Raw genomic sequence first — 11,870 nt, 5'->3', positions numbered from 1 at the left:
AAAAAAAAAAAAAGGATTCTCTACCCAACCAACTACGAGTCAAGTGTAAGGGTTTAATAAAGGTATCCTCAGACGTAGGCCTCAAAAAAATTCACCTTCCTGCCACCCTTTCTCAGAAAGCTACTGAAGGTTCCTCTACCTAAAGAAATCTATCAAAAACAAGAAAATGTGGGATCCAGAAAACAGAGAATCCAACTCAAAAGAGAACAAAGGGAGTCCCTAGGATGATGGAACAGAGAGACCCCAAGGCAAGGGTGGGCTTTAGTGCAGACACCAGCCCATCTGAGGCAGGTCCCAGCGGGCAGAGCAGCCAGTGGGGAGCAGCCTCCCTCCACAAACCACCACAGCTAGAGAAAAACAAATAGAACCCAGACAACAAGCAGTACAAGATCATAATCCCCAAAAGAAGCAAAATTCAAGAAATGAACCTCCTGATCACCAGTGTTCTACTAGGGGACAGTGGCCTAGTGCACCAGAATCCAAGCACAGGGGTCATACCAAGCTGAGGAGGCAGAGGTCGGAGTGCTAGAGTGGCTGACGCAACTCCAGTGTAAGTCCCCATAGAGGGGAGCCCACATTTAACATGGCGCATTCCAGTGAGCTCTTGACCAGAGTGGCCTCTCTAGGTTGAGAAGAGATCCGAGATGGAGGGTGAACAGCGCTGGGGGTAGTTCTGAAGTTCCAAGCCCTCATTAGTGTCACGTCACCACATTGTATCTTTTTTTAAAAAATACATTTAATTGTTGCAGGTTGAACGCATCCCTTATCTGAGTTGAGACATCAGAAAGGTTGTGCCCTATGAGTGAGGACCACGCCTCAACGTAAGCCTTGGGTTTGGAGTTTGAGGTCTGTCATATCAAACAGAACATAACAAAACATAAAAATAAGCCTAAAGAAATTCAAGGCAAGCAGCCAGCAACTGAGTTGACTATTAGGACAAGACTCTTCAAAAGAAGGTAACAGAATCCAGAACGTCCAGTCATCTCAATTTTCAATATATAATCAAAAACTGCTAAAACGTGCAAAGAAACAGGAAAACATGAACCACAGGTAAGAAAAAAGAGTCATCAAAAGATAATTTAGTAAAGACAATAAAGAAGCTACTTTAACTGATGTTCGGAAAATTAATGGAAAGTATGTTCAAAGAATTAAAGAAAAATATGAGCGTAGTAAGTGGACAAACAGGGAATAAGCAGAAAAATGAAAAACAAATCTTGTTTTGAGACAGACAGAGCCCGGGGTCGAGTGCCACAGTGGCACAGCTCCCAGCAACCTCAAATTCTGGGTTCCAGTGATCGTCTTGCCTCAGCCTCCTGAGAAGCTGGACTACAGGCCCCCACCGTGACACCTGGCTAATTCGTATATTTTTAGTGTAGATGGAGTCTCACTTAGCTCAGGCTGGTCTTGAAATCCTGAGCTCAAGTGATCCTCCCACCTTGGCCTCTCAGAGTGTACGACACCCAGCTTGGAAATTATTTTGAAAACATTTTAAAAATGTGTTTTAGAAAGAAAAAAATAAAAATTAAAATGTATTTCATTATTTACTAATCATCAAAATTAATTTTTAAATGAGTAGAAATTCTAGAACTATAATGGATAGTAAGTGGAAAATTCACTGGATGAGCTTATATAGGCGGAAAAAACAATCAGAGAACTTGAAGAAAAATCCATAAAAATTAATCTGAAGGGATTAATGAAAAAAAATGAACAGAATCACGTGGATTTGTGAGATAATACCAAACTGTCTCTTAGTCATATAACTGTGGTTCCAGAGAACAGACAGCAATAACAGAAGGGAAAAATATTCAAAGAACGAATGGCTTTATAAAAAACCTCCAAATTTGATGAAACATCCTGGCTCAACACCCCCAAGAAGAAAAAAAATTACAAAATATACTGCAGCAGTTCGTAGCCAGGATGGACAGGGGAAAAAAAGATACAGGGGGAGATGTGGAAAGTAGTCAGAGAAAAGACATATTACAGGTGCGGGAATAACAATACGAATGGCAAATAACTTCTCATTGCAAACAACAAAGGCAAGGCTGGAAAGTGCTAACAAGAAAACAAAATGCTGAAAGAAAAAGCACTTGACACTGAGGTCTTAACCAATGACACTGTCCAGGCTGAAGGATAACAATGGTAAATCATCACCATCTGGTGGGAAGACTCAGAAATGGGAAACAAGTGGGTACATGTGAAACACTGTTTGCTTTTTCCTGTAATTTTTTATAAGACAAATGACTATGAGATTATAAATGACTGTAGGATGGGGTTTATAATATAGTAGAAATAAAAAATATTACAAAAACTTACAAAGAACAAACAGGACACATCAATGAAATGATTACCACTGTAAGGTTACTACATTCGTAAAGAGAAAATCTGAAATTTGAAATGTCAGTTCTTTTTTTTTTTGAGACAGAGCCTCAAGCTGTCCCCCTGGGTAGAGTGCCCTGGCATCACAGCTCACAGCAACCTCCAACTCCTGGGCTCAAGAGAGTCTCCTGCCTCCGCCTCCCAAGTAGCTGGGACCACAGGCGCCCACCACAACGCCTGGCCATTTTTTGGTTGCAGCCATCATTGTTGTTTGGTGGGCCCAGGCTGGATTTGAACCTGCCAGCTCAGGTGTATGTGGCTGGCGCCTTAGCCACTTGAGCCACAGGCACCGAGCCGAAATGTCAGTTCTAAAGTACAAAGTGGTACAATATTCACTCGAAAGAGCCTTGAAGTTCCGGATACAGATCGAGACGAGAGAGAAAATAAAATAGAATTCTAAAAAACTTTCCATTAAACCAAAAGAAAGTGGGAAAGGAACAACAGAAAAAAAAATAATAATAATAATAAAAAGAGAGGCAAATAAAAAAATAACAAAGGGTAGACTAAAACCCAACCATGCCAATAATTACAATACATACAAATCCACTGAACAGTGGTTAAAAGCCAGGGTTTTGGTGGATTTCTTCCTGGTTGGAAATCTTACCCCACCTGCATCCAGGTGGAATAAAGCTATTTTAACTGCACAAACAGGCCTCTGTCTTCCTTACGCCTCGCACCTTGGAATAATCTTCCATTTTTGACTTTGTAAACTTTCATTTCGTGCTGAACCCAGGATGGGAGAAGCCCCTTTAGCCCCATCAGACCCAGCTAAACGGACCCTTCTTCCAGCAAGAGGAAAGAAACTGGAAACCTGACCCTGCCTAAACTCCATCCATCTGATGGTGAGCTTTCATCCAGAACTCCTTTTCTAAACTTTTTAAACTTGTCTTCCTATCGTCTACTCTTAACTTCCTCTTTCCCTCTCCCTCCATCTCTGGGTCTCTTCCTTCCTTCTCCATTTTTTCCCTGCAGGTTCCCCATGTGGGGCCTGGCCTCCCTGAGCCCAGCCCCAGCCACCCCAGCCAGCCAGGCTCACCCATCCATCTAGTGCATGGGACACGGACTTACAGGCTGGTTTATTTCGGCTGGTTTCACACGTGGAGGCCTCACTTCCCTGATCTCAGCCAGGCTCACCTGTCCGTCCAGTGCCTCGTGTTTGGGGGCACCCTCTTGTAGGCCTGGGCTCCGGCTGGTTCCCCAGCCTCACCTCTCTGGGGCCCTACTGTGGGTCTAGACCCCTCCAGCTGGTTAAGGTCATGTGCAGAGGCCAGGCCCTCTTTTGACCAAAATCGTGTGGAGAGTCCAGGTAATCTCCTGACGCCAGCCTTGACCCAGCTCGTCAGTGCATTGTCCTACTGTGGGCTGGACCATTTTTGGTAGTCTGTGAGCCAGTCTCACTCATCCAGTGCTCTCCTGAAGGTCTGGATGGCCATTTTCCCCAGCGGGTCTCACACATGGAAGCCCACCTCCCTGGTTCCAGCTCTGGACTTTCTTCTTCCTCCTACATTCTCCCTGTAATCTCATTTCTTTTCCTCACAGATTTCCCCTTGTTCACCTCTAAACTGCCTTTTGTTTTTGGGTTTTTTTTTTTTTTTTTGAGACAGAGCCTCAAGCTGGCCCCCAGGGTAGGGTGCTGTGGCATCACAGCTACAGCAACCTCCAACTCCTGGGCTGAAGTGAGTCTCCTGCCTCAGCTTCCCAAGTAGCTGGGACCACAGGCGCCCGTCACAACACCTGGCTATTTTTTGGTTGCAGCCGTCATTGTTGTTTGGTGGGCCGGGGCTGGATTCGAACCCACCACCTTAGGTGTATGTGGCTGGTGCCTTAGCCGCTTGAGCCAATTTTGACTAAATTAATCTCTAAAGCTCTCTCCTGACCTCAAACCAAAACGTCTCATTTTTTTCCGTGATACTGCCTGACCTATGTACAAGCTTGGCAGTGGCTTGCAGTGGCCTCAACATGGCACCTGGGATCTCTCAATTCTCACTGATCTCAATAATTACTGTCGAAAAGCAGGCAAATGGTCAGAGATCCCTTATATCCAGGCATTTCTCATGCTCCAAAACATTCCTTCCCTGTGTTCATCCTGTGAATGCTTTCAGATTCTCCTGGCTTGGGTAACACCAGCTTCTCCTGGGACCTTCCACAGCCCCCACTGCTCCTCTCCAACCCCCAACTGCCATCCCTCCATTCTCTTGATCAGAACACCCGGGAAGTTCCTCTGGGTGGGATACCTCTCTTCTGTCTATAACCTCCTGTCAGTCACCCTCCAACCCCCCACATCTATATCCTTCCCTAAACAACACCCCATTCCCCCTCTTTCAACTGCCCCCCATCCACCCTCTGCCCCACGTGGTAGAAGAAAAAGTAGTGGAATTTCCCCCCAAAATGAGAGATCTCCCAGCGAGATCTCACTGATCCGGCCTCAAGGTGGGGAAGTGCCTTCCAGAGCTGCAGTAGTGGCTTCAGCCATTAAGCAAAACCTGGCTACTTAGGATGGGTGGAGAGAGAGTAGCTGGTGAGACCACACCTACGGTGCATCCTACAGGGTACATGGTGCATCCTACAAGGGTACACGTAACATCTACTAGGGGTAGAATATCAATGTCTTAACACAATAACTAAGAAAATGCCATGAAGGCTATGCTGACCAGTTGATGAAAGCATTTCAGATTGTGTGTAAAACTAGCACATTGTACCGCAACACAGCTATAAAAAAAAAAAAAAAAAACAAAACCTTCCTCAGGATCATGCTTTAAGTACAGCAAATCAGGCTTCTGGGCAAAGCAGTACCCCAAATCCAAACCTCCCGCCCCCAAACCACGTCCAGCTCACAGAGGTCTGGCTGCCCGGGTCCTTCTGAAGATCCAGTCAGACACTCTCAGAACGTGGCTGAGGTTCCCTCCTGAGCCCAGCTGCAAACGACTGACGACCCCCAGAAAATCAGAATGGCTCCCGGATTCTGTCCTGGAAAACTCAACTCTAGGCATTTTTGCTTATAGAAGGTAAGCCGATCTTTTCTCTTTTCTAACAAACACAGGAGCCACTTCATGCACGCTGCCACCTTGTAAAAACCCTCTAAAAAACGGGCAGAGATCTTGGCAATGGGTACTAGATGTCCTCTCAGGATTCCTGGCAGCCTGGCAACCCCACCCGGTTCCCGCCTCTCACATCCACCTTCATCTTTGGTTACTATCTGATAAGGTCACCAATTATGATTTTTTTTTTCTCATGCTCAGTTTCAAACCAGTAACCCTCCGCCTCATGTCAATTTATTAACCAGTCACCCCCAAACAATTCCTCATATCTTCAACTTACTGGATACCAACCAGCTCAGACTGAAAAAGCCAAAGAGTTCCTGTAAACACCACTTCCTTCCCCCTCCCATTGTCTCTTTTTTTTGAGACAGTCTATGGCACTCTAGTGCTGTGGCATCACAGCTCACAGCAACCTCAAACTCTTGGGCTTAAGCGATTCTCTTGCCTCAACCTCCCAAGTAGCTGAGACTACAGGCGCCCACCACAATGCCGGGCTATTTTTTGGCTGCAGTTGTCATTGTTGTTTGGCAGGCCCTGGCTGAGTTCGAACCCAGTGTATGTGGCTGGCGCCCTGGCGGCTGAGCTAGAGGCACCGAGCCCCTCCCATTCTCCTTACAGGCAGCCCATGCAGCCCCGCCCTCTGCAGGAAGTAGTCAAAGAGATACCACACCTATCATCCCGCCTCCTTACAACAGACTAAAAAGACTGGGAAGATACAGTCAAATCCACCCAAATAGGGTGGACCACCTTAAAGAATCAACCCGGGTGGCTCAGCGCCTATAGCTCAACCAGCTAAGGCACCAGCCACGTACACCTAAGGTGGCGGGTTCGAATCCAGCCCGGACCCACCAAACAACAATGACGGCTGCAACCAAAAAATAGCTGGGTGTTGTGGCAGGCGCCTGTGGTCCCAGCTACTTGGGAGGCTGAGGCAGGAGACTCGCTTGAGCCCAGGAGTTGGAGGTTGCTGTGAGCTGTAATGCCACGGCACTCTACCCAGGGGGACAGCTTGAGGCTCTGTCTCAAAAAAAAAAAGTGCCCATAGTCCAGTGGTTAGGGTACCAGCCACATACTCTGGGGGTGGCAGGTTTGAACCCAGCCAGGGCCTGCTAAACAATGACAAGTACTACAAAAAAATAGCTGGGTGTTCTGGCAGGCGCCTGTAGTCCCAGCTACTTGGAATGCTGAGGCAAGAGAATCGCTTGAGCCCAGGAGTTTTAGGTAGCTGTGAGCTGTGATGCCACAGTACTCTACCAAGGGCGACATAGTAAGACTCTGTCTCAAAAAAAAACAAAAAAACCCAAAAGATTCAACCCTATACCCTCTCCTCTCCAATGTCCCACCAGAAAAGGTGAATGGGTCAACCTTTTATGCTACCCCACCCAACAGATGTCCAGGAAAGGGAATGTCCTGACCTTTAAAACCCCCGTTTGACATCACCCACGTGTGGATTTCTTCTTGGTTGGAAATCTAACTGCACCTGCACCCAGGTGGAATAAAGCCATTTTAATTGCAAAAAAAAAAAAGCCAGGTTTTCAGACTGAAAAAAGACTGGACTATATATGCTGTCTACCTAAGATACACTTTAAATATAAAGATACAAATATGCAGAAAGAAAAAATACATACACATAATACACAAAAAAAGCACAAGAAAGTGTAAGAATGGCTCAGCACCCATAGCACAGTGGTTATAGCGCCAGCCACATACACTGAGGCTGCTGGGTTTGAACCCAGTCTGGGCCTGCTAAACAACAATGACAACTGTAACAAAAAATAGCTGGGTGTTGTGGCAGGTGCCTGTAGTCCCAGCTACTTGGGAGGCTGAGGAAACAGAATCACTCAAGCCCAAGAGTTTGAGGTTACTGTGACCGGTGATGCCACAGTGCTCTACCAAGGTGACAAAGTGAGACTCTGTCTCAAAAAAAAAAAAGTATAAGAATGATGATACCACATATGATAATATCAGACTAAGGATACTTCCAAATGAAGAGTTTTACAAGAGATGAAAAGACATTTCATAATGACAAAAGGGTCAATTTATCAGAAGGACACAATCACACTGAACATGCCTGTACCTGATGGCAGTTTTAAATTTCACTAAGTAAAAACTGACAAAACCAAAGAGAGAAATAAACAAATCCACAATTGTAGCTGAAGATTTTAACACCCCTTTCTCAGTAACTGGTCACACAAGTAAACAAACGAACAAAAATCAATATGAATAAAGAATATATAATCTGGCCGGGCACGGTGGCTATGCCTATAATCCTAGCACTCTGGGAGGCCAAGGTGGGTGGATTGTGTGAGCTCAGGACTTGAGGCCAGGCTGAGCCTCAGCATCTTGTCTCTACTAAAAACAGAAAAACTAGCCTGGAGAGGTGGCAGGTGCCTGTAGTCCCAGCTACTCTGGAGGCTGAGGCAGGAGGATCACTCAAACTCAGGAGTTTGAGGTTGCTGTGAACTATGAGGACACCACTGCACTCTGGCCTGAGGGACAGAGTAAGGCTCTGTCTCTAAAAAAAAAAAAAAAGAGGAAAAAAAGAATCATTATTGGCCCAATTGACATTTCTAGAACCCTATACTCAACATATATAATAATAGCACATTTTTTTCAAGTAGACCTGTGATGTTCACCAATACTCTAAAGAGGGCCATAAAACAGGTCTCAATAAATTTCAACTCATAGACTGTTACTCTAACCACAAAAAAACTAAACTAGAAATCAAGAAAGCACTGAGAGAGATATCTTCAAGAAGACGAAACTGAAAGAAAACAGCAGACTGAGAGGAGGACTGCACTCCAGGATGGACACAGCCAGGGGGGTTGCAGATGAATCAGCCCCAGACACAGCAACCCCCCAGCAAAAGCAAGATGGTCGCAGCCAGAGAAAACCAGAGGATGAGGGGAACGAAAAGCAGCAATGGCACGTCGCATGGCTTGGCTGTGGACAGCATTTACCTGTCATAATGTGTGCATCCATGCTTGCATTTATTTTGAGACAGAGTCTCACTTTGTTGGCCTCTGTAGAGTGCCATAGTATCATAGCTCACAGCAACCTCAGACTCTTAGGCTCAAGGTGATTCTCCTGCCTCAGCCTCCTGAGGCAGCTGGCGCCTGCCACCAACACCAGACTAGTTTTTCTTTCTTTCTTTTTTTTTTTGTTGTTATTGTTGTCATTGTTGTTTAGCAGGCCCAGCTGGGTTTGAACCCACCGGCCCGGTGCATGTGGCTGGCACCCTAACCACTGAGCTACAGGCATCAAGCCCAGTTTTTCTATTTTTAGTAGAGATGGGCCTCGTTCTTGCTCAGGGTGGTCTCAAACTCCTGAGCTCAAATAATCCACCTGCCTCTGCCTCCCAGAACGCTGGGATTACAGGCATGAGCCACGGCATCAGCCTCATAATGTACTTAGTAAGTAAATCATTCAGGAAGTTCTTACTGGTGCCTACTGTGTCTCCAGGTACCAGAGACAGCAGAGGGAACCAGACCCAGATTCCTGCCCTCCAGGAGTAGCTTACAGCTATAGGGTGGGAGGGAGACGTCATGTGAGCTCAGTAATAACCAGTGAAACTGATGATCAGGGTAAGCATTTACATTTATTATAAAATTCACTTATTCACATAGAGTAGTACACAGAATAGCAATGTGCACTACAAATAAGCATGCTAGGTAACAATAAAGAAGGAAAAAAACAACCAGGGCAAAAAGCACAAAGTACGGAGAGGAGTGAAATTTTAGAAAGGGTGGTCACAGAAAGCCTCACTGTGTGATGTGAAAAAAAAAACACAGAAGCGAGTTGTGCAGATGAGTGAGCGAGAAGCCCTCTGTGGAGAGAAGTGCGAGTGCAGAGGCGCAGCACAGCGTGACTGGTGGAGTGGAAGGAAGCAGGAGAGCAGGTGGGGCAGAGTCCAAGGCCAGAGCAGCAGTGTCAGGGCGGCCAGGCCCACAGTCCTCACAGGTGGGAGCCGCTGCAGACTTTGGAGCAAGTCCGATTTCTTTTTTATCAAGACCGCTCTGATTGCTGTATTGAGAAGAGGTTTAAAAGAGCAAGGGGAGACCCCTGCCAGAACCCAGGGAGAAGATGATAGTTGGGCTGGAGTGGCGGCAGTGAAGGGAGGGAAAAGCCGCCAAAGTCGGGACGTTCTTTGAAGATGGAGCTGAAAGCTGAAAGGACAGTAACGCAGACCTAATCACCACCACCCGCGAGGCCACTGGAAGGCTGCAAAGTGCAGCTGTGCAGTGGGGGGGGGGGGACAGTGTTGAGAGTGAGTCACAGCCTCATCTTCCACAGCAGCAAATTAATAGAAAGAACGTGGCTGTAACTGCAGCAGGACCATGTAAGCCAAAAAAAAGGAAGAAAGAAAAATGAAAAATCCTATCAATTAAAAAGAGTTGGAAGGGATGGCACCCGGGGGACATCACGAGACCTTGTAAGAAGCCCTGTGAAAGCCTTGTATATGGACCTACCAGACACAAGTCTAAGTTTGAGCAACATAAACACTAAGTGAAAAACTCAAAACTAACTACAGATTCAAGAATCCAAGTCACCCAACTGGGGAAATGCAGGCAGTGACGGAGCAGGTCCTCTGGGAAAGCCATCTCTCCCGTCCTACTCCCCCCAGGCGGGGACGCTAGCGGTGGCAGTGACCTGCAGCTGATAGGACTGAGCTCATGACCCACATCACTCACCAGCTTTGTGTCTCTGGGCTAAGATTTTGTCCAGTCTTTTATCTGGACAAAAAGGTACTGTTCAAATAAGAGAAGCCAGGTGCACAGGGCCAAGGCAGAGAGAAGGTGCTGGATAAATGCTATTTATTTATAGTACCGAGCTACTATCATTTGGTGGCTGATGCTTTTAATACACGCAAAGGATCTTTAATGCGAAGGAGAGATACAAAGTCCCAGAAGAAACATATATATTGGGCTATGTGCATTGAGCGATTCACTTTTTTTCTTTTCTTTTCTTTTTTTTTTTTTTTTGAGACACTCTCACTCTCTTGCCTAGGGTCAAGTGTCATGGAATCATCACAGCTCACAGCAACCTCAAACTCCTGGGCTCAAGGGATCCTTTTGCCTCAGCCTCCTGAGTAGCTGGGACTACAAGTGTGCCCACCACAACACCCAGATAGTTTTTCTATTTTTAGTACAAATGGGGATCTCACTCTTGCTCAGACTGGTCTTGAACTCCAGAGCTCGAGCAATCCACCCGCCTCAGCCTCCCAGGATGGCAGAATCACAGGCATGAGCCACTGCACCCTGCCTGTCGCTTTTTCACTAAACATGGGCTGAGCTCCCTGCCCTGTCCCAGGCCCGGCTCTAGGAGCTAGAGATGTGCAGAAAATGGAGCTTACTGGCTCCCGTTCCAGTAAGGGGAGGCAGACCCTCTTAGAGGTGATAATGAACATTCTGGAGAAAGTGAAGCTCAGGCAGAGGTAACAGTAAGTACACAGGCCCAGAGGCAGGGAAAGCTTCACCTGTCTGAGGAACAGGGGGCAGTGAAGGGAAAAAGCCAGAGACAGGTGGTTAAGGAGGCGGGCGAGCCGGAGCCAGGACTTGTAGGGCAGAGTCAAGAGTGCGGATTCCATTTTTCTTGTGATGTGAGGCCCCTGGAGACTGTCTGAGGCAGGAAACATGGACCAGATGCCCCCTTCCTCGCACCTGGCACCTCCCCTGTGCTCCAGCCATCACTGCAGCACCCAGCTCCACAGTCACAAGGGCCTGCCTGCACCGTCTGCACTGCGATCCAGATGTGCTCTGGTTTATGACTTGGTGATGTCACTCTGGCCACTGAGTGAACGGTCCTGTGATGGGATGGGATCACACAGAAGTTGTGGTATAACAAGAGGGTCAATCCCCTCACCCCATGTCTACCATGTTCCACAAGAGAACCAAGCCAGGAGAGCACCTTCCGCAGAGAACAGACCACCTCCCCAGCATTAGGCATCAGATAGTCCGCTTTAGCTACAGGAGCAGTGGGCAGGGGAGGGGCCCCCAACTAAATATGGCAAGCAGGGACCGTCCTGCACCATCTCACGGAGAGGGCAGGCCCATGCACAGCATCTCAGGAGATGAGCAGACCCCCACCCCCACCCCGTGCACTCTGGAGCTCCTGGCCATCTCACTTCTCTTTGCCACCACCTCCAGGCAGAGAACAGTGGCCAAGGTTACGAAGGAGAGCGGAAGGCTGTGAGCTGTGAGGAAGGCTGATAGGACTCAGCCAAGGCACCAAATGCAGACCTGAACTCCGCCTGCCATCTCCAGGGCAGGCAGGGACGTGGGCCCTGAGTCCCGCTGCGTCTGCCCTGCCTGTGCCCTCCTGCTGCCTGCAGCTGCCCCCAGCTCTCTGGCGGGGCCTACCTCACTCTACCTGAACAGACTCGGTCCTGCTTCCAGGCTTCCCCCACCCAGTCCACCCTCCCCTCCTGCTGCCTGCAGCTGCCCCCAGCTCTCTGGC

The 11,870-nt window shown here is 47.5% G+C and overlaps 1 protein-coding gene across 1 annotated transcript in view; it reads right to left on the bottom strand.

Annotated features, from left to right (window-relative positions):
• Positions 1 to 11,870, bottom strand: part of RAB43 (RAB43, member RAS oncogene family) — a 41,118-nt gene that overhangs the window by 5,174 nt on the left and 24,074 nt on the right. The window lies entirely within an intron of this gene.

Source organism: Otolemur garnettii, unplaced genomic scaffold (assembly GCF_000181295.1).
Source record: "Otolemur garnettii isolate 467f Iridium unplaced genomic scaffold, OtoGar3 scaffold00101, whole genome shotgun sequence".
Taxonomy (NCBI): domain Eukaryota; kingdom Metazoa; phylum Chordata; class Mammalia; order Primates; family Galagidae; genus Otolemur; species Otolemur garnettii.
The sequence above is the reverse complement of the archived record's forward strand: the minus strand, read 5'-3'. Positions and strand labels throughout refer to the sequence as shown.